Here is a 26,344-nt window from a genome sequence, read left to right as displayed (position 1 = left end):
CCTCTCCCCAAAGCACCCACCTTGTACCCGTGCACACACGCACACTGACGGACTCTCATGGACACGCCAGTGCTACGGGAAGGCTGCCTCGGGGAAACACTGGCTCTCTCCTGCCCGTGCTAGGGTAGGCGGTTATTATTAGGCCTTAACATGATGCCTGGAGGCTGGCAAAGGGGAGTCACTGCCATGGAGGGGGCAGTTAGAGACCTGTCCTGGGAGCATTCCAAGGCAAAGCCAAGGGAAGCTGGAAGAAACCAGCCCCTCCCACGACAAAGGCCAGAGACCCTGCCCAAATAAGGGAAAAAAGGCACAAAACCCTAGTCCCCTCCGCTAGTAATTAATATTCCACCCCCGGTTAACAACTATCAATATAAGACAGAGCCCCAAACCCCGTGCATCCTGGAGCTCGCTCACATCTCCAGAGTTCGCTCTTTTTTTTTTAATTTTTTTTTAACGTTTATTTTTGAGACAGAGAGAGACAGAGCATGAGCAGGGGAGGGGCAGATAGAGAGGGAGACACAGAAGCCGAAGTGGGCTCCGGGCTCTGAGCTGTCAGCACAGAGCCCGACGCGGGGCTCGAACCCACGGACCGCGATATCATGACCTGAGCCGAAGTCGGATGCTTAACCGACTGAGCCACCCAGGCGCCCCTCAGAGTTTGCTCTTAAACAAACTTTCCTACTAGCACCGTTCAACCACTGTCTGGTCTGTCCTTGAATTCTTTATGGGGACGAGACCAGAGCGTGTGGTGTTGTCCAGGGGGCTCCACGGTCCACCAGGCAACACTCACACTCCGGCTCCCGCGCCCTCTCCCCGATCCTCCATTATCCGATAACCATGGGGATGCTGGTCCGAGCGCACAAACTTGCAGTCTTGAGATGAAGGAGTTCTGGAGGCCTCATAGAGCAGGGGGGCTATAGCTAATGATATTGTATCACAGGGGCGCCTGGGTGGCTCAGTCAGTTAAGAGTCCGACTTTGGCTCAGGTCACGATCTCATAGATCGTGGGTTTGAGCCTCCCAGCTGGGTTTGGGTCTCCCAGCTGTCTGTGCTGACAGCTCGGAGCCTGGAGCGGGCTTCGGGTTCTGTGTCTCCCTCTCTCCCTGCCCCTCCTCCACTCACCCTCTGTCTCTCTCTCAACAATAAATGAACACTAAAAAATGTTTAATGTATTGGAAAACAGTGAAGGGCTGAATATACAGTCGAGGGCCAGATCACCTGCGACCAGATCACAACAGAACCCCTACAGCCATCAGCTTCGACCATGCCCACCCAGGACCTGCTTTCAGCTCGGGACCAGCAGCCCAGTCTGCTCCCCAGACCAGTACACAGGTGCCCCTCTGGCTGACCGCACTGGCATCCGAGTACCCACACCTTGCACCGGCAGCTCCCCATCCCTGCCTGCCTCTGAGGCTCTGCTGAACCAGCGTCGGGGCTGCACCCCGCCAAGATCACCCCGCAGCCTTCACTTGCCCTGTCTGGGTGGTCCCCTCTCCACCACACAAGGAGTAAGATGGACGCCTGTGAGTAAAGCCTCTTTCTGCCCAGGTTCAATGTCCGGTTCCTCTGGGGGGTCACCTGGGTCAGGTGGTTCCATACCCCTCCCAGCAGCGGTCAGCCAGGCCTCCCCTCCACTCTTGGAAAACACAACAGAGGCCTCTTTTGGGGCCCAGCCACCAAGCGAGGCCTGAAGATCCCACAGAAAGATGGGACATAAATAGGCAAAACAACTCCCAGGATTTGCTTGCCCCAGGGGGAGAAAAAAAAAAAATCCTCCGCACAAACTGCAAGACAAAAGCCCAATCCTCCAGCAGGCCGTTCCCAGAACTGCCACCTGGCACCCTCCCACACACACCCTGGCCCGGGGCCAGGCCCAGGTGCCTGCCGGCAGGGTGCTGGTGCAGCCTGTGGGAGCCAGAGCCTCTGCGAATCCTGATCACAGCTGCCCCAGCACACTTGGCCCTGGGATCTCACTCACTCGCCACCCAGGCGCCAGCCGGACCGAGAACGTCAGGGTTTTCCTCCCGGATCTGGGAGCTGCTTGAGCTGAAACCTGGAACCCACCCACCTCACCCCAAGTACTGAACTTCTGTGGCCAATTCTTTCTCCTGGGGGAAGGTCAAGTTGTACTTGGCATGGAGGGCTGTTTGGGCTGACGGGTTCTGGGAAGGTGATCTAGTCCTGAAGGGCTGTCTGCCCCTCCCTGAGTGAGGTTTCCAGGCCCGCCGATAAAAGGCCACTAAATCTAACGTCACAGGCTTGGGGCTTTCACTAAGCTTTTCTGTATCCTGGTTCTCTTTGTAAGGTTTGGGCCAGCAGGGGGCTTCTAGGACAGATACTGACGGCTCAGGCTATCTATTGCTTCTAGAAATAGGAAGCCCCAAGGCTTATCTCTCAGCCCCTGTAGGGTGTTTTTGGTAACCCTTCTCCCCTCTGGGCTGTGGTTTAATTATCTCTGGGGTTAGGTCAAAATTTTTTAAAATTAGCAAACCCTTGGGGCACCTGGGTGGCTCAGTCGTAGAGTGTCGACTCTTGATTGCGGCTCAGGTCACGGTCTGTGGGATCAGGTCACGGTCTGTGGGATCAGGCCCGCGTCAGTGCGGAGCCTGCTTGGGATTCTGTCTCTCTGTCTCTGCCCCTCCCCCAGTCATGCTCTGTCTCTTTCAAAATAAACAAACATTAGAAAAAAATTAGCAAACCCTTAAGCATTGTTCGTTCTCGTGCAGCAGCCTGTGATCCGTCCCACCACCCTCATCAAGGACCTCGAAAGCGGCTGGTAAGAAATGGGGGTGGTGGGCCCTGGAGGCCAGTGGGGTGACCCTGAGTCTGCTGCACCTGCGAACCACCTGGGGAGATTTCAGAACTCCAGGGCCCAGCTCGAACCCAGACTCAGTAGATGGTCGGCTCTCCGGGAGGGCTGGGCCCACAGCACGCGGGAGGGCAAGGGTCAAAGGGTAGGGGTCGGCATGCTGGAGTCACCTGGCAGTTTTAAAAACTTCTGCACATCTGTTCACTCCCAGAGATCCTGATCACAGTCTGGGATGAGACCCTGATGGTCTCAGATTGAAAGGCGCCTACACAGCAGAATCACCTGGGGGGGCTTCCCAAACAACCTTCGGTATCTGGGCTCCACTCTCGACGACTTGGGTTTCATGCAGGACAGCGGCCCTCAAACCCAGGCTGCACCCAGCAGCCTTCCTGGAGGCGGGGCCCGGTGCCCCCAACACTGAGACCCAGAGGACCCCGTGACCCGGGACCCCCAGGATCCCTGACATCCTTTCGGGATCGCTGTTAGCTCACAACGCTTTCCTTTACAACACCCAGATGTAATCCGCCTCTGCCTACTTCACACCCCACTTTCTCAAGGGTTTCTCAGAGCCCTCGGCAGAGGGGAGCCCCACCCCTGCTCTTCCCGCCCTCTCTGGCATCCTCTCTGAGTAAATTTTCTGGCTGTGACAATATGGTTGCTTATCTTGAAAAATAAGTTTCGGTTTACACGTAATGGGTTTATTATGTTTTTTTTTTTTAATTAGTAAATATTTGAGGATTTCTCTTCATTGCTAACATGGTAACTGTTTGGCAGATACAACTCTCAGATCACCAGTTCAGGCTCTACCCCTTGCCAGAGCTGTAACCTGTCACCAAACCTCCGTCATCATTGTCCCAGCCCAGCTAAAGGGCATAATTAACGCCTACTCACAGGGGAACTGAGAGGCTTAACTCAAAGAGGGTTGTTAAGCCCGAGCTAGAACAGGCGCTTAGTACAAGGTTCCTTGCCCCCCTCGCCCTCCCGTCAGGGAGCAACCGGTCTGTAGTCACCTGGATTCTGGGCTCAGGGATCTGGGTTCGTCGAGCCAGTTCTTCTCTGGCAGTGATATCAGGGTATGAGTCCCTCTCGAAGGCCTCGATGAGCACCTGGTACTGGGTCTTGCTGAACTTGGTCCTTTTGCGTCTCCGACCTCCCTGGGGCGCTGGGACAGATTCGCACCCAGAAAGAGGAGGTGTTAGTGTGACCCCACATTTAGGTCCGTTTTGAGACTCGCTCCCCGTCCAAGTCAGCGTGCAGCCTCCCCAAGACAAGGTGTCTGCCTGCAGACACGGGACTCCGGCCCCTCTGAAAAAGCCTCCCAGTCGTCCCGAGCTGCTGCCCCTGGCCGGTGCCCTAGGCGGACATGCTGGGGACCCTCCCTGAGCTCCCGCACCGACGGCTGCACCTGCTCTCCCCGCATGAGCTGCCCCCCCCCCCCGCCCCCAATCCCCGGCTGCGGGCTGCGGGCTGTGAGGGCATCTCGGAGGGCTCGGCCACTCCGGGATGGGCACGACTGGGTCTCCCAGCCTCCGACTGCCCACTACCTCTGCTTGTACCCAAGACACACGAGTGGGGAGAGAGGCCAAAAACCACAAGATAAGGAGACTTCGTGTGCAAAAGCCCAGCCCAGGGGATTTCTGTCAACACGGGTTTTTTTCCCCTGTGACCTGGGGAAGCTTGCTGGTCCCCAACCCCGGGCCGGGCAGAGCGGGCTCCCCTCTGACAGGATTTAGGTCAACACAGAATCCGCTGTGGAGAAAAGCCCTCAGAATACACGGCCCGGGGGAAGCCGGGCTCCCTTCCCTCCTGTCCTCCTCAGGCCCCACAGTGCCAGCCAGCACCCCCCACCAGAGGGGACTTGTGGACTGAAAAATGGTGTCGCCCGTGCTCCTCGAGAGGGCCTTTCCGGGTTTGGTCCGGGGTGTTGGTCTCTCCTCCCGGGTCCCCAAACCAGACGTCACGGTGAGCAACGCCTGAGACCTGCCTGGACCCCACTGCCCGGCCTCTCCGGCCACCACCCCCACCCTCAGGACCCCCCTCTAGGACTCACGGTCTGAAGACATGACCAAGCTGGAGACTGAAGCAGGTCAGAGGGATCTCGGTAAGAACTGCCTCCCTCTCTCCCACCCGCCCCAGGTCTTATAGAAAAGGCTGAGGGTCCCACCCAGTTAAGCCCCTGGTTAGCACTTTGCAAGACCCACCTCCCTTAATACTATCTTCTCGGGAAGCGGTGATCCCAGAGTGGTGCCAGACCACCCGTCCCTCAACTGCTCTGGGCCCTGCAGGGCTGCGCAGGGCGAGCGCACCCGCATGCGTCCGGGCTTAAGACAGGACTTCAGGCTGCCAAGTGCAGGCTCTGCCGACCACGTGCGTTGCCAGTGGGTGCTGTTTTGAGGGGCTCGGCCACCAGTGAATTAAGCAGAAAGAATGTCAGTGAGCACCTGCCGTGCAGCACAAATACGCGCCCCCTGCCCAGACCCGCGCCCAGAGCAGACCGGGACCCACACTCCTTGCTCAGCTGCCATGGAACCCTCCACTGCTGCTTCCTCATCTGTACCCTCCGAATCGTAACGGGCAAAGTGTGACCACGAAACGAGCTTCTCGTAAGGCAGCTGCCTCTGTGCCTGCCCGGCCCCCAGAAGGTTCGGATTTAGGTTGGTGCCGTACATCCGAGCCCCCTTCTCTCGAACCTGGGTGGACGGATCAAGTCCCAAGGGTTTTAGTAGTTTAGTAGTGGGTAAATCCACGTAAACAGGACGGCCCGTTGCGACGGTCCCCAGGCTTCAGGTCCCGGGAGAGGCGGAGAAGAGCAGAGGCTGCAGTGTCTTCGGTCGAAGGCTTATCTCACTTTGGAGATTAGCAGGGCGGGGCGTTACTTGCAACCACGTTTTAATGGGCGGCAAGTATTGCCTTTCAAACTGTGTCGGGTTTTGCTCTGTTTTGTTTCTGGCTGGATTAATTTGCAAGTGAAAAGTTCTGGGACGTCCTCGTGAGGTTGACTCAGACAAGCAAAGAAAGAGAAAGAAATTATTTTCACCCAAGTCTGTGCTGAACTGATAGACGTCAAGTGTCCGAGGAGGCAGCCTTGAGGAGATGGAGGAGCTGAGAAGCTGCGTGGGACTGTCCTGAGGGCTGCTGAGAGCCACTGGAAATGCCACGTTCGACTCCCCAGAGAGTCCCGGGAAGCCTGGTCCTTGAGCTGCAGGCCGCGAAGCTCGGGGGTGCAGGAGCACTGCCCTCCTGGCCTGCTTCGAGGGCCCAGCTGCTGTCCGCCCCCCTACAGGGAAGAAGCAGGCCACGAGTCCAGAGTGCTTCCAGTCGTAAAAGGCACCCCCGTTCTGGTCAGAAATGATCCCCAAAGCTGTGTGTCCTTGAAGGACGTGCGCAGGGTCTCTGAGTGTGCTCGACATCAGAGAGCCAGCCTGGGAGGGACGGAGCCGCCCGACAGCTACTAACGTCTCCGCTCCTCCCCTGGGGGACGGACACACCAGCTACAAGCTACCTCGTTCCCCCCACGCAGCCCCCTGTTGCCCCATGCCGCCCTGAAGCCACCACACACCACCCCACAATGATCCCAAAGCTTCACATAAGCCACTGCAACCCTACAAAGACCCTACGAGGCCCCCCAGCACCCTACACGACCCCCAGCGCCACTGCCGGCCTTTCCACCCTTGAAAGCTCTCCCTTCTTCTCTGGCCTCCCATGGTCCCATTGAAGACCCGCGAAGTCTGAGGAGCACCCCCCCCCCGTGCAGGGGCGAGTGGAAGAGAGAGGGGGTCCCGAGGCGCAGGCGTAAGAAGGGCCGGGATACGTGACCCGAGCAGGTTGGCACAGGAGCAGAAGTTCTAGAAAGGTGTTCCGGGAGTTGGTGGTAGGAAAGGATGGATCCAGAGACTGAGGGGGCTGTTCCGCAGAGGGACTCTGGGGTCTGGACCCCTGGCAAAGCCCTGTAGCAAGCGGTCCTCACCTCTGCTCACATCCCCGTTTCTTCCAGAGCAGAGGTCAGGCCCGGGCCCGCGACAGACGCAGCCCTGGATTCAAGCCAGCCTTGGCCCTGACCTGCGGCCAGGCCCCTCCCCTGCCACAGGCCGTGAGGGCGTTTCTGTCCGGCAACCCACACGTGGCGACTCCAAGCTCGGATGTGCCGTGAGCGGGTACGCACTCTGCTTTGTGAACACTCGAGACACACAACATGAAGCAGCTCAGTGATGTCTGTATTCGTAATATGGCCAAAGCAATGACACGTTTGACACACTGGGTAAACTAAAATGTATTACCAAAATCCGTGTCACCTGTGTTCTGTTGCTGCAGAAGGGAGCCCCGGACAGTGGACACCGAAGCTGCCGGCAGACCTCGCCGCTGTGTGGGCAGAGCTGGGGAGCCAGCCCTGGCCCTGGGACGGCTGCCTGTCTGCGTTTCCACGGCAACGCACAGAGGGATGCCAAGCCTCCTGCCTTTATAGACAAATGCTTATGTCCTCTATCTTCTTCCCAAATCACCCCCGAAAACAGTTGACGATTCTTGACCTCTGCCCCTTCCCCACCTCTCTGGAAGAGAGGGCCCAGGACACCTGCGGAGTTGATTGCTGCCCAGGTGCACAGGTAGCGCTCCCAGAGGGAGACGCATTTTGGAGACTGAGGACTGTGCCCTTGGCGGAGAGAGGGCCGGCTCTCCCCTCGCCTTTGTCCAGCGAACTGCCCTGCCTAAGGACAGATCGTGGCCTTGATGGGACACTTTGCTTTCTGAGCCTCGGTGTCTGTAACAGTGAAACTCTAAAAGCTTTTGAAATGCAAACAGACTGGCCCTGGCCCTCTTGGAGCACCACCCAAGGATTTCATGGCTCCAGGCAGGAGGGATACACTAGTCCCAATGTTGGCTGAGCCTTTTCTCCAAGTTTCTATTCCTAGGAGGTTATGAGTCAGAAAATTACCATAAATTACCCTGGGGCTGGGGCTGGGGGGTAGGCTGAAGGCCAGGGGGGGGTTGGGAAATCACTTCCCCAAGGGGACCACTCCCACCACTGGCAGAGCCCAGAGCCAACATTGGAACCTGAACTTGAGAGTCCAGACTTTGGGGGGTGGGGTGCTGCTGGTCATGATCAAGCTTCTGTCACTTGAAAACGGCAGCGGTCTGGGGTCAGGACACAGACAACAACACAGAGACACAGTCCCTTCCTCCACATCCTAATTTTGTTTCTTAGTTCCATTAGGAAAATATGTCATACAAATGAAGTTAAAACCCTACAATAATCCCAGTTTTTGAAATGGTATAAAACTGGGGCGCCTGAGTGGCTGAGTTTGGTTAAGCGTCTGATTTAGGCTCAGATTATGATCTCAAGGTTCGTGGGCTCAAGCCCCGCATCGGGCTCTCTGCTGTCAGCGCAGAGCCTGCTTGGATCCTCTGTCCCTCTCTTTCTCTGTCCCTCCCCCGCTCATGCTCTCCCTCAGAAATAAAATAAGCATTTTTTAAAAATGGTATAAAATTAGAGTAAAACATCTTCCAGGTCTCCATGGCCCCTGACGCCCGCCCCTCCAACGGCAACCCCAGGAGAAACGTTCACTTTGTCCCGCTGCATTTTCCTTGTGTTTCTATATATAGTATCTCAGTTATTTACAAACAACGTGAGCAAGCTACATCTGTGAGGCACTTCCTGCGGCAGGCCCCAGTGCAGCTGACCAGGGTTCACTCGCCCTCCAATCATCCTGCCTCCACGGATAGGCGTGTCCTTTCTCTCCTGTATTTTGGAGTCCGGTGGACGTCCCTGCGGGGACAGATGAGCGTTGACGAGACTCATCTCGGGCGGGGAGAGGGGAGGGGGCAGGGCGCTGCCTCAGCCCAGCAGGACCGCCACATGTGGGGCGGCCTGGCCTCCGGGGAAGATGCCAAGCCCGGGCTGAGCCTCCCAGGAGGAAGGGGGTCTCGTTTACCCGCAGCCTCCACCTGGAAGGAGCTGTTTGATTCTGTCAGAGAGGAGGGATTGCATGTGGGTAAGGACTTCGGCTGATACAGAGCAAATGTTTTCAGGGCAGAATGTGTCCTTCTGTTGTAGCCAAACGTTGAAGCATCTTTACAAAGTCCTGGGTGAAGCTTGCAGACCCTCTGGCTCTGTTGTCCCCACCTCCAGCCTGGGCAAGCCATCCACCTGCCAACGCTCAATGTTGCCTTTTTACGGAGCCCGAATAGAGAGAAGGGGCAGAGGCGGGAATCCCACGGAGCAGCTTAGCTGAACTCTGGACAGTCTGTCCTGGGATGCCCGGCCCTCAGCAGTAGCCATCGATGGAGGGATGGAGGAGCAGATATGTTTGTTTGTTAAATGTTTATTGATTTTTGAGAGAGTGGGGGAGGGGCAGAGAGAGGGGACACAGAGGATCCGAAGCAGGCTCTGTGTGATCAGCACAGAGCCCAACACTGGGCTCGAATTCACGGACTGTGAGATCATGACCTGAGCCGAAGTCGGACACTCAACGGACTGAGCTGCCCAGGTGCCGCAAGGACCAGATCTGTTAAAGGACATAGGTCCTGCTTTCTGCAGCCCCCAGAACGTACGCTGAATCGAGGCCGTCACGACGAAGCCTGGAGTGCATAGGCTCGCTGCGGTTTGCGGTCCTGTTCTCAGCCATTGCCCCCAGGTGCATGGCAGGAGCCCTGCGACAAATCAGGGACCTCGGGGAGACGGAGGTTGTTGGATATTTCAGTTATATTCTACCTGACCTGATATCTGGAGGCCTCTCCTTCAGGTTGGCCTGTACTGTCGTGAGTTGTTCTGAGCAAAGCAAGGGGTGCCCGAGGCCCCGCACCCGAGGCCCCCGGGAACCTGTCCAGGTGGACCCTATCACTGTCCCTGTAAGAGGCCCCGTGCCCTCGGCCCCCGGGAACCTGCCCAGGTGGACCCCATCACCATTTGCCCAGCCGGTGGTGCTGTTGCTGATTCAGACTCGGAGCTTGGTGCTCTCTGCGTGTGGTTGATTAGAGCGGCTGGGAATTGCTCTAGGATGTTCTCCGTTCCTGCAGGGCCAGTGGAGCTGGCCAGTCCCTTACAGGATGGGAATAAGAATGGCTTTTGGTCAGCCAGCAGGACATGTTTGGGGGAGATGCCCAGAGGGCGAAGGGCGCTGGAACAGTCAAGGTAACAGAGTTGCAGGAACAGGGGCCATCCCTGCAGATGGCTTGTGGGCGGGCACGGTCTGCTGGACTTGCTCCTGGGCCTCGAGTCAGGTCCACTCTAGAGTCTGAGTGAGGCGTGGCCATCGGGGGACAGTGAGTACCCAGGGGGAGGTCCGGCCTTTGTGCTGGAGTGGAGCTGGAAGCCTTCGGACAGTGCCTGGGGTGCTGGCGGTGGTAGCGGGAAGCAGGGAGCAAGGCCTGTCGCGGGCGTGTCGCGCGCAAAGCAGGAGCTGTGTCCCAGTGCACCGAGCAGTGAACGCGGCAGCAGGAGGCCCCTGCCTCACGAGGCCCAGGCCGTCACGCCGGGGTGATGCGGGAGGTGCCCTCAGAGTGGCTGCCATGGTTTACGGTCCACCACAAAGGTGAAATGCTGCCCAGGGTGCCAGCCAGTGGGCAGGGGACTTCCTCCCAGTTTGCGAGCCTCTGCCAGAGGCAGGATCTGAAGCCCAGCTATTCCAGAAAAATAACATTCTGCACGGTTGTCAGGGTCGGTCAGGGGGAGGCATGTGTGCAACTTGGCCTCCAGGTTACTGTGCCACGGGCACTGGCCCTCCCCCCCACCCCATGTGCAGAGAACACCTGGGAGGGGAAAGTCCCAGTGTCCAAGAGGTCACCGCGCACCGTCCCCATCATGCTCTCGGGCTGGGGTGACGTTGTCCGAGGCACTGGCGTACTTGGGGTGGTGGGGGCCAGCCAGGCGGAGGGCGACCCACCCAGGAGGAGACCCATGAGGGGCAGGAGCGGGCTGGTGTTAAGTCCCGAGTCCATCTGCGAGGGCCCGGGCTCAGGGTGGCGCTGCAGTGTGGGCTCTGTGGCTCGGCGAGCGGATTGTAGGCAGTTCCACCTGCTCGTGGCGGGTGCGCCTTGTCCGCGTCCGAGTCTCGTGGAGACTCTATCCACGGTGCTTACAGATTCCGGACACACTGATGGGCTAGTTGTCACCACGTTTGTGGATGGCGGCTTCACAGTCCGGAGACTTCCCCATTAAACTGTGGCATATCGTCAGAGCACACCCCTGCCAGCCAGACGGGCTGACTTGGTTACACCGGGAGGGCCCTCTGCCGGGGGCATAACCGGAGGCAGGGGATAAGGAGGAGCAACCCGTTTCCACGGCCCCAGTTAATGAGAGGGAGGTGAGCTCAGGGTCAGAACCCACGGCTGGCGGCCCACTGGCTGAAGCCCTTCTGACAGGACCTACAGCACTGGCACTGATTCTGTTCCAGCCCATAGTCCGGGACGCGTTACCCTCCGAGGCCCACCTGCCACCCTACCATCCGGGCTGTGCAGGGGAGAGCAGGAGCCACAACCCAGGAGAGCATGTACAGGCTTGCAGGGCCTCTTGGGGACTCGGTCTGGATATTGGCCCCAGGTGCAGTGTGGCTGCCTCAGAGCCCGAGGTCATTCATCCCTCCACCTACAGCCTGAGGTCATTCACCCCTCCACCTAGGGCAGGGTGGAGGCTTGGCCCACGTCTGCCGATAACAGCCACTATATTCCAGGATTCCTTTGTGGATTTCACTTCCCAATGGCATCACTAAGCAGAAGACCTCTTTTCCTGTCTCTGAGATCCACACAGTCCCACTAGAGAGGGAGAGAGAGACAGAGCACAATCAGTAGAGGGGCAGAGAGGGAGACACAGGATCCGAAGCAGGCTCCAGGCTCTGAGCTGTCAGCACAGAGCCCAGCACAGGGCTTGAACTCACAGACCATGAGATCGTAACCTGAGCCGAAGCCAGACGCTTAACGGACTGAGCCACGCAGGCACCCCTGATGAATTTGTTTAAATTGATCAGCTATTATAACACAAATGTGAGGCAGCATCATCAGCCTTAGTTTTGCAGCTGGTACTGGGCCACCGTAACCGGGACCACTGAAATCTGTATGACCTCTAAGAATCTGGTGGGGTTGTCCCCTTGGCTTTCTATTATAAGAGGGTCATATTACACAATCAGCCCTCAATTGGGTCACCAGTTCAAAAAATGAAAATAGAAATAAAAAACTCAAAAGATCTCAATGGCGAGGGGAGCCTCCCCCGGTGACAGATGTGAATGACGCCCTCTGTGCTATGGCGGGATGAAGATCCCTGGAACACTCACAAGGAGATATCGCAGGAGACAGGTAGCTGGTGCGAGGGTTTTGGAGCCCTGAGAGCTGGGACTTGAGCAAGACCAGAGCTTAGGGCAAACTCTCTGTCCACCGGAGGGACCCCTTTGGTTTAAAAGCTTGAGAAGCACGTCTTTGAGTAGAACGTTTTGCCTCTCTGTAAACCAGGCTGCTTGGGACCGGTGAGCAAGGTGGAAATTCCACAAGGTGCCACGTTCTAGAACTCACGACAGGACAGCCTGGTAAGTGAAACGGGCACCTTGATCTCAATCCATGATGTCTGGTGTGTGTGCCAAGGGAGACGAGCCCAGACCTGCTTAAGAAGGTGGTTACAGGTTGGCGGCAGCATTTCTAGAGGAACGGCCAGCAGGAGTAAAGTGAAGGTGACCCAGATAGTGGTGGGGTGCCTGCTGTCTCTAGTGGGGGCTGCTCAAGAATAGGGTCTGTTCCCCTGGGGCACGGGTCCTCTCCTGGGAGCCAGTTATGTGCCAGCAAGAGACAATCCTGTGCCACCACTTTGCCTGGAGCCGCGGTGAGGGGCTGCCGTGCCCTGGGACCCGGCGTAAGGGGCCAACTCCGCTAGGGTACCTGCTAGTGGGTCAGCTGTGTCTGGAGGACTCGTCGTGTCGGGCTGTGTCTGGTACGTGTGGAGGTGGCTCGAGTGGCACGTTGGAACAGGCATGTCATTCGGAGCTGGAGTCCGCAACGTTACTACAAGGTGCTTCTGGTATGTGTTGGTGTGTGTGTGCAGAGATGCATGACCACAGTCAGCATGCATGAGCTGGCGATCTTTTTCCAGATGGAGATGCCCCAGGGAGGCCACGGTCTAGACCAGGCTGCTAACCCATTGCATACCACCCAGGAGTCAACACTGTGTGTCTTGGGAGTCTCTTTTTTTTTCTTTTCTCTTCTTTTCTTTATTTGTTATTTGTTTGTTTGTTTGTTTGTTGTTTAAGTAAGCTTCATGCACCGCACAGAACCCAATGTGGGACGCAAACTCAGGACCCTGAGATCAAGACCCGAGCTGAGCTCAAGAGTTGGATGGTCAACTGACTGAGCCACCCAGGTGCCCCCTCAGGAGTGTCATTCTTCTGACCTATTGTAGAGCCGGGCATACTGTCACTGTTCTGCCAGGACTGCCCACCCCAATCAGGGACAGGCTGTGGGACATGCCCTGGCTTTCTGGGGCGCTGTGCTCCATACAGCGGCAGCCCTGCCATTGGCGAAGAACTGGCTCCTTTTCCATGCTGTACCCTTGATGCCAAGGGCCCCCCAAACCGCTAGAGGGCCGGCAGTGGGGGTGCGGCCATCTGTGCCTCTACGTCAGTGGTGAGGGGGCCGAGTGTGGGGGAAGCCACACCTTCCTGTAATCTGAAAACAAAAAACTCCAGTTCGACAGTGAGGCCTCGGTGGCTGTGCTGAGCCAAGGCAGGATGGGGACTGTGTGCCTCTTGCTCGGGCTGGGAACCAGTAATGCCTCTGTCTGTAATAGGGCCCGGTAGGCTGCCAAACGTTGGCACTTGGGTGGCATGTACCAGGCTGCCGTCTGGGGCAGGTTTGGCCCAGAACCCTGCGCTCAAGTAAAGCCGTGCTCATCCTGGGGATGCCTTGAGGCATAATCAGGGGCAGCCAGCGATTGAACTTGGAAGTCTGAGCCCAGAGGGACCAAGGGCAGGGCAAGCTGTAAGGCAGTTTTCTGAGGTTCTCCCCAAGGAAGGCAGCCAATTGGCAAGTAACGGCACGAGTAGGGCCAAGCGGAATGGAGAGTGGGGACGTTTTGCCTCCAAAAGGTGGAGAGACCTGCCACGTGCTCACCTGCCGCAGTGTCATGGGAGAACCGGCTGTGAGGGGTGGAGGTTCACAACAAGAGGAGTCTCATGGCCCTCAGCTGACCGTAGTGTGCCGAGAAACTTGACAGAGCGGCTGGTCCTGGATCGTATTCGGAGTGGTGGTTCATCCCCTGCTGTAAATGTCGTGCTGCCTGGCGTGAGTCTTCCCGGACAGCATCTCAGGACCACTGTAGCAGAATGTCCTCCATATGATGCTAAAGGCCACAGCGGGTTAGTCTGAGTAGATTTAGAGCCTGTCTGCATAGGTTATAGGAGACGCAGGGCTGTGCAGGGAACCCGTCCACAGCCGAGTAGGTGCCCTGGGTGTCTGAAAGTGAAAGCAAATCGATGTTGTGAGTCTTTACTGATGGGAATAGAGTAAAACACGCTGTCTAGATCTCAGACTGCAAAGTAGGGGCCCTGAGTTTTTTTGATGTCATCGATCATCTCTGTCTTACTGGAAATGGGAGACTTAGTGGCAGGAAACTGTGCATTTAAGTTGCCAGAGTCAATTGTTAGTCTCCACTCCTTGGTGGCCAGTTTGACACTGGCCAGACGGGGCTATTACAGGATGAGGTGGCGGGCTAATGACCCCAGGGTCAAGGGGCATCATCCCTCCGCACCTTGCTTCCGCCAATATTTGTGCTAGAGAAGCAGTTGAGCAGGTTCTCATGAGAAATGCCAGGAATTTAGGCTTATTCCAGTAGATGTGTGTTGAATCACTGCCTTCTTGGAGCTTCCCTGGTGAAACCTGAACTTGGCCCTTTACACAGAGGGCAGGAGACACCAAAGAAAGAGGCAGCTGACTCCCAGTTGGTAGGTGGTAGCTTTGCTAAGCAAAGGAAACTTATATACAAGGCTTGTCTTGAGCAGCAAGATGAATGGATTCCTGCACCTGCCCCCTAAGTCTTAAGCGTTTACAAAGAGGCCCTCAGGGGGTTTAGTCACAAGCACGGTGCAGGTATTCTCCACACCACATCACTATCTGAAGTCCACATCCTTGGAGCAGCCTCTAGGATCGGGAAAGCCAAATGGAACCCACATTCCAAGGGTGGGAGGGGGTGAGGAGCCTCCAAGGGCCCGGGTCCAGCTCACAGGTCAACCGGCAGTCAATTCTCTTTGGTGACATTTCCCAACAATGTGTTGGTGAGCCAGGGCATCCATACCTGTAACAGGAAGAGGGAGCCAGGGGGCCAATAACACTAGCAGCTAATTTGGAAATATGGTGCCACAGACACGTCCAGCTTGACTTGTGCTCCCTCTAGTAGGGTGTAGGAGGCTCCCTTGGGGAATTACCCACTGGAATTACCGTGACTCAGGCTCCTGTGACTAAAAGAGCCAGGAATGTGGTTATTACCTTTGTCCCAGTGGACCACCAGAGTCATAAATGGGGGCTGTCCCTGGAAAGGACAAGCTTCTCGTAGCTGCTGAGTCCTTAGGGTAAGGCTCTCAGGGCTCCCGAGCTCCCAGGTTGGGGAAGATTTGGGGGAGGGGAAAGAGTAGGCCCCAGGGCCCTCTGCAGTCCCCTGGGCCATTGACACTGGGCTGTGTTGTGATCACCTGTCAAGAGAAGCCTGTACCAGGGCTGCAGAGATACGAGCTCACTGGGGACGCCCAGCTGGCAGAGCCGTGGCATGCAGCGCCTTGCTCCTCAGAGCCATCCTGGGCATTGCCTCCGATGGGGGTGGTATGTAGCTCAGGACCTGGAGGTGGAAAGGACGCTCTGGGAGGTGGGATGGGGGACCTGGCATCCAGCGGCTGGCCTTCAGGTTGTGGGCCATTAGAATACTGCAAAAGCTGAGACTGAGTGAGTGTCTCCCTCATGGCAGGCCTCTGTGTCTATTTCTCTAGGGCTCCCCAACATTATGGGAGTTACCCCAGAAGTGCAGGAGTGCTGCCCTGTAATAATTTAGGGGGGGATGCTCCCTGTAAGAAGAATTCTCTGGAGGTGGGGTTGACTGCTACGTCTTCGGGATTGGAGACGAAATCTGGGTCATCCAGAATGCTACCTTCAAAGGGGTGATGGAGGGCTGGGAAGATGCAGGAGGACCTTAACCTTGCTTCCTTCCATAGGTACAACTAGACAACCTTGCTTCCTTCCATGGGTACAACTAGACAACTCATGCCAGCGTAATAACCCAGAAATCGACCTGAAGCCCAGCATAACGAACCCCACACGGAAAGGTTGTGAAGAGATCACATCAAAGAAGGTAGGAAGGGCAGAGACACAGTTTGGGAGCAAAATGGACTATGGCCGTCCTCGGTGAGGAGAGAGCTGGTGGTGTGGAGAAGGGCAAAGAACAGACTTTCACACAAAAGCCCGTGACCCAGGAGGAAAAATCCCCATAATATTTGGCTTCGAAAGCAACAGGGGCCGGAATCTCATGGGTTCTTACAAACAGCAGGACTTAAATCTTGGAGTTTTAAAAATCAGTGGGCTCAGCTCTGGGAAAGCCCGGAGGGCATTAGGAAGTGGAGTCCCCGCCCTTAAAGAGACAGTATGACAAATGGCCCATAAAGATACAGCATAGAACTAACCGTTTGAAAAAAAACGCTGGGGGCAGCTGGGAGGGAGAGTGACTTGCTCATCCTAGAGTGTAGCCCAGAGAAGCCAGGATCACAGGGCGACCCGGCCCCCAAGGGAGAAGGGAGCTGGCAGGCATCATTTCCCTCCCCTGCCCCTTGGCATAAACACAGGGCTACCTTCAGGAGCTGGTACCAACACTCACTCCATAACTTGTTTACACTAAGCCCTGTCCCCCAGCCACCCCCACCTGCTCTTGGGTGGATCTGCCCTTCCCAGTCACACTTGCCTGAGTCCCAGCATTGTGGGCCCCTCCCCAGAAGACCAGAGCAGACCCCACCAAGACCTGCCCTATACATTTTGCTGGACCTCACTATATCTGTAAAAATCAGTCAGGGGATTCACAAAATAAAAGGATGTAAAATATGACACCATATACCAAAAACAGGGAGGGGAGGAGTAAATAATGGGTTCACATTTAAATGATCGTCAACTTAATATAGACTGCTATATGCAGATGTCATATACAAATCAAATGGTAACCAAAAATCAGAAACAACTGCCAGATGTGCAAAGAATAAAGAGAAAGGAATCCAAGTATACCGCTAAAGAAAACCAGCAAACTATTTGAGAAACAGAAGACAAGAGCAGAGGGAAACTTCAGAAACAACCACAAAACAAACGACAACATGGCAGTAAATACATAACTATCAATAGTTCAACTACGTTGAATGTACGTAGACTAAACACTCCAGTGAAAAGACATAGGATGATGGAGAGGATGAAAAAACAAGACCCATCTATATGCTGCCTCCAGGAGACTCCTTTCAGACCTAACTGTATGCTAACTAACTTGAATTTAGATAAATAAGTTTTTAAAAATAAAAAACAGAAGTGGTACGTGTATAATGGAACATTACTCATCCACAATAAAGAACGAAATCTTGCCATTTGCAACAATCTGGGTGGAGCTAGAGATTATGCTAAGTGAAATATGTCAGAGAAAGACAAATACCATATGATTTCATCCACGTGTGGCATTTAAGAAACAAAACAAATGAACTAAGGAAAAAAGGGACAAACCAAAAAACCAGACTCTTAACTATAGAGAACAAACTGACGGTTACCAGAGGGGGTGTCTGTTGGGGGGTGAAGTAGGTGGGCGGATTCAGAGCACACTTATCGTGATAATCACGGAGAAATGTATAAAATTGTTGACTCGCTATATTGTACACCTGAAACTAATGTAGCACTGTGCGTTAATTATACCAGAATTTACAAAATAAATTTAAAAAATAAAGCAGTAAATGAAATTCCTGTGTGAAAGATGTCCTCCCTCCCTCCTGAAGATAATTCTCTTCCACCTGGCGATTGTGCAAGTGCAGGGAGAGGTTCCTGTGTGAGAGCGCCCCCTTCAGGGCCTCCTGGCTCCATTCTAAATGAGGTGTCCTTTATTTTCACCAAGGCATGTGGTGGGGTGACATACTCTAGTTTCTTTCAGTCTTAATGGAATTGTTACCTTATTTTTTATTTTCCTTCCCAAGGTTGCTTGGCAAATCAGTAATAACCCTAGAAGTGGGTCTTAAAACAGCCTCCTTACTTTACAAAATGTAGGGTTGGGAACTGGAGATTAGGGAACAAACCCTCGAGACCTGGTTCCCAGACTCCCACCAAAGAGAGCAGCGGGGTCATGCTGGTGGGAGGCGGTGGTATTCCTAGAGAGGCCTGGCCCAGACAGTCTGCAAAACGCTGGACCAAAGCCACCCAAGTTACCCGGCAGGGTCTGGGAACCCCCTACTACAGGGCTAGGAACCCCTTAGAACCTGGACAAAACCCCACAGGGCCAGGAAGACATGGGGTGGTAGTTTCTCAAAAAATTAAACGTAGGATTGCTATGTGATCCAGCGATAATTCCATTTCTTGGTATATACTCAAAAGAATTAAAACTAGGAACTCGACGAGATGTGTGCACACCCATGTTCACGAGAGCTGGGAGATGGAAGCCGCCAAAAGTCCAGATGGCGAACGGATAAACAAAATATATGTTGGTATCTGTGGCGGTACAGGAATCCAATGCAATATTATTCAGCCTGCAAAGTGAGGAAATTTTGACCGTATGCTGCAACAGAGATGGGCCTTGATGACATCATGCTCACCGCGAACTATGAATGTCAAGAGTTCAGGTCAGGCGCTCTACGGTGTTGCTGCCTCGGCACCCATTCTGTGTGGCCAGGTGGCCTGGGGGGCCTTGAACTGACACCCCTCCCTGGAACACGTGCCCTAGGTAGCCCTCAGAGTCACAAGCAAACGTAAGCTTCGGATATGACTCCTCAATAGCCCTTTAGAACAAGTGTCCCCCACCCCCCCAAACTGTTACCTCTCGGGGTCCTCTTCGTGTGTGTCCCTTAGATAAGACCCCAAAAGGTTACCAAAACCCCATTGTTTTTGAGGTGACTAATCTGCCCTTAGAAGAGGGGGACCCAAAGCACTGCACCCATAGACCCTAATAAAGGCATGAGCCCCAGGTCCTGCCTCTCTGCCTGCACTTTGCGTTGACCTCCCCATGTGACCCCTGGAGATGGTACCTTGACCTCCCAGTGTGACCCCAAGAGACGAGTACTTCCTCCAGGAACTGTGAATAATAAACTTCTCTATTTCAATTTCCTCGGTGGTGCTTTTTATTGTTATTGTTAAACCAGAACTCACCACGTGGCACCTGGGGCTCCTCTTTACAAATGCTAATTTAACTTAGTCACGGCAATTGTCTTCCTGAATGGGATGGATTCATCTGCTGGCAAGTGACCTGGGGGGTGGGGAATGCCTTTTAGCTGCAAATGCTTACCAACAGCCTCTCCCAGGAGATAATCTATCTGAGAGGGGTCCGCCACCCTCTGGCTTTCAGATGCTACTGTGGGCTGTACAGTATTGCCTATGCAGAGTACTTATTGCCTGTGCAGAGTACTACCTGTGCAGAGTACTTACTTCCTATGCAGAGTGCTACCTGTGCAGAGTACTTACTATCTGCGCAGTGTGCTGCCTTTGCATAGTGCTGGCTGTGCAGAGTAGTTATTGCCTGTGCAGAGTACTTACTGCCTGTGCTGAGTGCTGGCTGTGGAGAGTACTTCCTTCCTATGCAGTGTGCTGCCTTTGCACAGTGCTGGCTGTGCAGAGTACTTGCTGCCTGTGCAGAGTGCTGCCAGTGGAAAGTACTTACTGCCTGTGTAAAGTGCTACCTGTGCAGAGTACTTACTGTCTGTGCAGTGTGCTGCCTGTGCAGAGCAGTTACTGCCTGTGCAGAGTACTTACTTCCTGTGCAGTATGCTGCCTTTGCGGAGTGCTGGCTGTGCAGAGTACTAACTGCCTGTGCAGAGTACTTACTTCCTATGCAGTGTGCTGCCTTTGCACAGTGCTGGCTGTGCAGAGTACTTGCTGCCTGTGCAGAGTGCTACTTGGGCAGAGTACTCACTGTGCAGTGTGCTGGCTGTGCAGAGTACTTACTGTCTGTGCAGTGTGCTGCCTATACAGAGTACTCCTTGCCTGTGCAGAGTGCTGCCTGTGCAGAGTACTATCTATGCAGCGTGCTGCCTTTGCAGAGTGCTGACTGTGCAGTGTGCCCCCACTCTTCTCATCCCAAATTGCAAGCTCAGAGGAAGGCAGGCAGAGATCCCCCCAAATTTTGGAACACTGCTTGTTGGAGCTGGTTGAGGTGTCATGGACATGTCTTCACCTATGAACACCTGTGGGAGTTAAGTCCTCCCAAGGTGTTCTATTCTAAGATGGGACCTGGCTGACGGCTGTGAGGTGAATTGGCCAAGATTTTTGCAAGGTCCATTGCGTTAGTTAATGGACTGAGTGTCAACCCTCCCCGAGTGTGGGCTACCAGACAAGGGTGGCAAGCATGCCCTTAGGACAGGGAGGCTCCCCTTCTGTGATGGCTGTGCTGATGAGCAGTACCAGGACTCCAAGCCCATCCTCACTTTGGAAGTCATAGCTCCTGCAAAGGCAAGTGTGGCCATAGTCTGTGGTCCCTCAGTCACTACACATCTTCCTGCTGTCCTGCCTTGTCCCCTGATCCTGTGAGATATGGTGAGTCCCACTCCTGGGGCAAGGTGGCATAAGAGCTAATGGCCCTAAATAGCACCTGGTGCTAAAATGCCCAAGGAGCTTCGCAACCTCCTCACCGAATGCAAACCACCCAAGGAAGCAGCCCAGGCACTGCTCAGTGTGTGCTGACCCCTCATGCACTTGTTCTTGCTCTCGCAGGTCTAGAGGCCACACCCGCACTGCACTAGTGGGGGCTGACTCCCTGGGGAAGGGAGCAGCCACATACAAGACCCGGCACTGGAGAGGTCCACTGCAGATCTTTCCAGTGACAACGCCTAAGGTCAAATTAATGAGGGATAATAGAGAATTAGAAACTCAAACTTGAAACTTCATGTGTCTTGAAACTCAAAATATTTTAAAAGATTTTGTACAGCAGGAGGGAGACAGAAGGGCCAACTGGTTGTTGAGAGTACCTCATTCTGGTTCTGTGCTATGTCAGCCAGTATTTCCAAGGACCCCCAAATTCATAATCTTTTATTAAAAGACCCCCAGAGCCTGAGGACCAAATTCCTGAAAGATGCCAGTGACCCTGACCCCTACCCACGAGGGACTGCCTCAGAGGCCATACCACTAAGTCCACCAGAATTAAAGGCTCCCACCACAGATGATCCCAATGCCATAACTGAGGCTACTGGTGACAAGGGAGAGCCAAATTATGCCCTGGTGCCAAGCCCACCCCTGTGTCATTGTTATTACAGCAGAGGCTCAAAGCCAACAGTAGTCACTGGATGAATCCTGACTCACTCTCCATCAGATTGGTGTGGTCAATGGGTCTATCACTTCTTTTTTTTATTATTTATTGTTAATTTTCTCTACAGGATGTTATAGGTTTTGTTTTTACTGTGGCTTTCTTACTAAGTGCCAGATACTGTGCTAAAAGTTACGCATGCACTGTCTCATTTAATCTTTTTCTTATTATTAAGTTTTATTTTATTCCAGTATAGTTAACATACAGTGTTATGTTAGCTTCAGGTGTAAAATACAGTGATTCAACACTTCCATATGTCAGCCAGTGGTCATTACAACAAATGCACTCCTTAATTCCCGCACCTATTATGAGTACAGGTCTCTCACCTCTCTGGTTAAGTTTATTCCCAGGTATTTTATTATTTTTGCTGTAATCGTAATTGGAATTTCTCTTTCTGCTACTTCATCATTAGTGTACAGAAATGTAACAGAATTCTGTATATTGATTTTGTATCCTGTGACTTTGTTGAATTCATTTATCAGTTCTAACAGTTTTTTCATGGACTCTTTTCTCTCTCTTTCTCTGTATATATACGTGTGTGTGTGTGTGTGTGTGTATGTGTGTGTGTGTGTGTGTGTGTGTGTGTGTGTGTGTGTGTGTTATCTGCCAACAGTGAAAGTTTTACCTCCTTACCAATTTGGATTCCTTTTATTTCTTTTTCTTGTCTGATTGCTGTGGCTAGGGCTTCCAGTACTACGTTGAATAAAAGTGGCAAGAGTGGACATCTTTGTCTTGTTCCTGACATAGAGGGAAAGTTTTCAGTTTTTCTCCATTGAGGATGATGTTAGGTCTGGGTTTTTTATATAGGGCATTTATTATGTTGAAGTATGTTCTCTCTAAGCCTACTTTATTGAGGATTTTTATCATGAATGGATGTTGTACTTTGCCAGATGTTTTTTATGCATCTATTGAAATGATTATATGATTTTTATCCTTCTCTTATTGATGCAATGTATCACATTGATTTGTGAATATTGAACTACCCTTGCAACCCAGGAATAAATTCCACTTCATTGTAGTGAATGATTGATGGACTGATTGATTGATTTTAAGTAATCTCTACACCCAATATGGGGCTCTAACTTACAACACTGAGATCAAGAGTCATATGCTTCATCCACTGAGCCAGCCAGGCATCCCCAAAGTTTTTTTTTTTTTCTTTTTTAAAGTAGGCTCCATTCCCAGCATGAAGCCCAACATGAGGCTTGGCCCTGAGATCAAGACCTGAGCTGAAATCAAGAGTCAGATACTTAACCAACTAAGCCACCTAGTGAATGATGTTTTTAATGTACTGTTGGGTTCAGTTTGCTCATATTTTGTTGAGGATTTTTGCATCTATGTTCATCAGAAATATTGGCCTGTAGTTCTGGGGTTTTTGTTGTTGTTGTTGTTGTTCTTTGTTTGTTTAGTGGTGTCTTTATCTGGTTTTGGTATCAGGGTAATGCTGACCTCTAAGAATGAATTTGGAAGCTTTCCTTCCTGTTCTATTTTTGGAATAGTTTGAGAAGGATGAGAATTAACGCTTCTTTAAATGTTTGGTAGAATATACCTGTGAAGCCATCTGGTCCTGAAATTTGTTTGTTGGGAATTTTTTGATTACTGATTCAATTTCATTGGTGGTAATCAGTCTGCTCAAATTTTCTATTTCTTCCTGCTCCCATTTTGGTAGGTGATATTTGTAGGAATTTATCCATTTCTTCTAGGTTGCCCAATTTGTTGGCATGTAGTTTCTCCTAACATTCTCTTATAATTGTATTTCTGTGGTGTTGGTTGTTATTTCTCCTCTTTCATTTTTTATTTTGTTTATTTGAGTCCTCATTACCCCTGCCGCGCCTCTTTTTTATGAGTCTGGCTAAAGGTTTATCAATTTTGTTGATCTTTTCAAGAACCAGCTTTTGGTTTTATTGATCTAATCTACTGTGTTCTTAGTTTCTGTATCATTTATTTCTACTCTAACCTTTATTATTTCCTTCCTTCTGCTGGCTTTGAGTTTTGTTTGTTGTTATTTTTCTAGCTCCTTTAGGTGTAAGGTAGGTTGCTTATTTGAGATTTTTCTTGCTTTTTGAGGTAGGCCTGGATTGCAGTATACTTCCTTCTTAGAACAGGTTTTGCTGCATCCCAAAGATTTTGGACCATTATGTTCTCAATTTCATTTGTCTTCATGTATTTTTTTATTCCCTCTTGATTTCTCTGTTGACCCATTCATTGTTTAGTTACATGTTATTTAACCTCCACATATTTGTCCTCTTTCCTGTTTTCTTGTGGTAGATTTCTAGTTTCATAGCATTGTGGTCAGAAAAGATGCATGGTATGGCTTCGGTCTTTCTGAATTTGTTGAGACTTGATTTGTGACCTAACATGGGATCTATTCTGAAGAACGTTCCATGTGCACTTGAAATGAAAGTGTGTTCCACTGTTTTAGGATGGAATGTTCTTAATATATCCATTAGATCCGTCTGGTCCAATGTGTCTCATCTTCTCAAAGAAAGAAAGAAAGAGGAAAGAAAGAAAGAGGAAGGAAAGAAGGAAGAGAAACAAAGAAAGAAAGATAGATTTCTCCCTGCCCCAACAACAATGCAAACAATGTTTGCAGTCAATGAGATACTGCCACAACCTTGAACTCCTATTCTTTCCCAGTAAACTTTTGTTGAAAACAACCTTTCCCAATTTCTTTCTAACACCTAATAAAAGCTTACCTTCCCTTTGTCTCTTCTGATTTGCCTGTGGTTCACCATAGCATGCATGTTTCAAATTACAAGTCCTCTGTTATCCCCAAATAAGCTCATTTTGTTAGTGAAATAACTGGCTCTTTTATATTTAAGGTTGATGCCTTAACATGAAAATTATTTTGAGCTGAAGCATATTGAGAAGCAGCGAACCCAGAAAAAGCTCTCTCTTTACTGCCTAAAAGCAGGAAATAAATTCTCCTTTACTGGAGACAGACTTATCAGGCCAGTGATGGCACCAGAGGAATCTGCAGAAAACCTTATGTCAGTAGTTTCCTTCCATGTTTCTACCTTCCCACAGTTTGCTGCCTTTGGAGCCTAAAATCCTCCCTTGTCTTATCATTTCTCTGCAAATTTATTATTGTTCATTGAAGACGGTACAGAAGCTGGAGTGCTAAGCCAGACTGCTTTTGAGTTACTTTTTTGAGGTTTCTCTATGCGATGTTCGCTGCTTGCACTATATAATGTTTTTCTCTTGCTAACCTGTCTTTATGTTAAACAGCCCCAGCTGAAAACGTCAGATAGGTGGGGGCCATGTTGCCTGCCCTACAAGGTGAAGAAGTCTACATTCCTTCCAAAGAGGTCACAGTCTTAGACACCTGGTTCTATCACCAGTTTCTCAGTTTCCTTCCATTCCTTACCCACACACTTGATTACCCCCTCACCTCCCAGCCCACCTTGAGACCCTGTACCCCCACACCTGGGCTCTTTAATCTTTATTCAAATTATCCCATGGCATGTAAAGCCCCCCTTCAAGTGCAAGTCAATTCTATCACCTTCCTCATAGAACTCTCTCCAGTTCCTCCGCTGGAAATAACAAGTTCCTCCCTTTGCTTGTCCATCCCCCTTAGATAGTAGCAGGTGAGTGAATGGTAAAATTACAAAAAAAAAAAACCTGTAAACCCAGCTATGGTGCTCTAGGCAAACCAATTAATAGCTGTGAAATTTCTGTCATCCAGAAAAGAAAACCATGTTGCAGTCTATGAATAATATTATGTAAATGATGTACTGTATCCACTTATAAATAGTATCCTAATTGCTTAAAACGTCCGTTTAACTGTTGTATCTCCTATAATGTGTTATACATACGCATGAAATACATACTCCTAGTTAGTACAAAATTTCATAAATGTAAAAGAACAATAGCACTGTTTTCTGAGTGGTAAGAGTGTGGGATTTTCACCACATCTTCACTGTTTTGAAATCAAGCTACTTTGTCCCCTTCTGTAGCCACGCAGCTTCTGCCGATTTGTCAGTTTGTTGCTTCTCAGCTTCAAATTCACCCTTCTTGCCCGTTCCGGACAGTGGACAGCTGATCTGGCCCTTTCCTTTCCCTCCTGTCATGATAGGTATGAATCTCTGCCAGTGGACCATGCTGGAGCTCGGAGGAGGAAAGACTTGCCTTCCTGCTTCCAGTGTGCTTACTCATCAGGCCCTCCAAAACTTCTCTCCAACACAAGAGCCACAGGAAACCTGGAAAAAAATGGTCAGAAACAACATTTTTGAAACTCTAGAAATTAGGGCCGCCTGGGTGGCGCAGTCGGTTAAGCGTCCGACTTCAGCCAGGTCACGATCTCGCGGTCCGCGAGTTCGAGCCCCGCCTCGGGCTCTGGGCTGATGGCTCAGAGCCTGGAGCCTGTTTCCGGTTCTGTGTCTCCCTCTCTCTCTGCCCCTCCCCCGTTCATGCTCTGTCTCTGTCTCAAAAATAAATAAACGTTAAAAAAAAATTTAAAAACAAAAAACAAAACAAAAAAACATACTCTTACCATTCAATTCAGCAACTGTTCTCCTGTTTTGGCGTCTACCCAAAGGACTGGGAATCTCATGTCTATACCACACCTGCAGATGGATGTTTATAGCAACTTTATTCCATAATTGCCAGAACCTGAAAGCAACATAGGTTTCCTTCAGTAGGTGATTGCATAAATAAACCTTGGTCTATCCCGACGGTGGGATATTACTGACGTGCTAAAAAGAGATGAGCTCGTCCACTTTTGTGTACATGTCCTTGGCAACTGAGGTGTTGGCAGGCAGGCACCATGGATCAGGTAATGGAGTGCATAAAGCCAAGTTGCCAGTTTGTGAAGGGCTCAGTTTGACTGGTTAAAAGATGCACTACACCCAACAGGAAAGAATTCCAGAAGATTGTCATGGCAACAGCAATAAGATATGCTATAATAGGATTCATTGGCTTTTTTGTGTGAAATCAATGCATATTCCTATCAATAACATCATTGTTGGTGGCTGAATATCTTTTAAGAAGAGTTTTTCATCTTGGGGATTGGTAAACAAGTGAGAATTTAAGAAGCTCATGGAGTAAAAATTTGCCTGTATGTT

The 26,344-nt window shown here is 51.8% G+C and overlaps 1 long non-coding RNA gene and 1 pseudogene across 2 annotated transcripts; both read left to right on the top strand.

The window, feature by feature from the left end:
- Positions 1–613: 613 nt before the first annotated feature.
- Positions 614–8,096, top strand: LOC122475065. Of its 2 annotated transcripts, XR_006295082.1 has the most exons (3): positions 615–2,078; positions 2,727–2,776; positions 3,021–8,096. It is a non-coding gene; the product is annotated as an uncharacterized LOC122475065 (long non-coding RNA). The 2 variants fall into 2 exon arrangements; XR_006295083.1 differs by having other exon boundaries at positions 614–2,078; positions 2,727–8,096.
- A 17,682-nt stretch (positions 8,097–25,778) lies between these two features.
- On the top strand, positions 25,779–26,344 carry LOC122475063 (annotated as a pseudogene).

Source organism: Prionailurus bengalensis, chromosome D4, assembly GCF_016509475.1.
Source record: "Prionailurus bengalensis isolate Pbe53 chromosome D4, Fcat_Pben_1.1_paternal_pri, whole genome shotgun sequence".
NCBI classification, from domain to species: Eukaryota; Metazoa; Chordata; class Mammalia; order Carnivora; family Felidae; genus Prionailurus; species Prionailurus bengalensis.
This window is presented reverse-complemented; position numbering and strand designations above follow the sequence as displayed.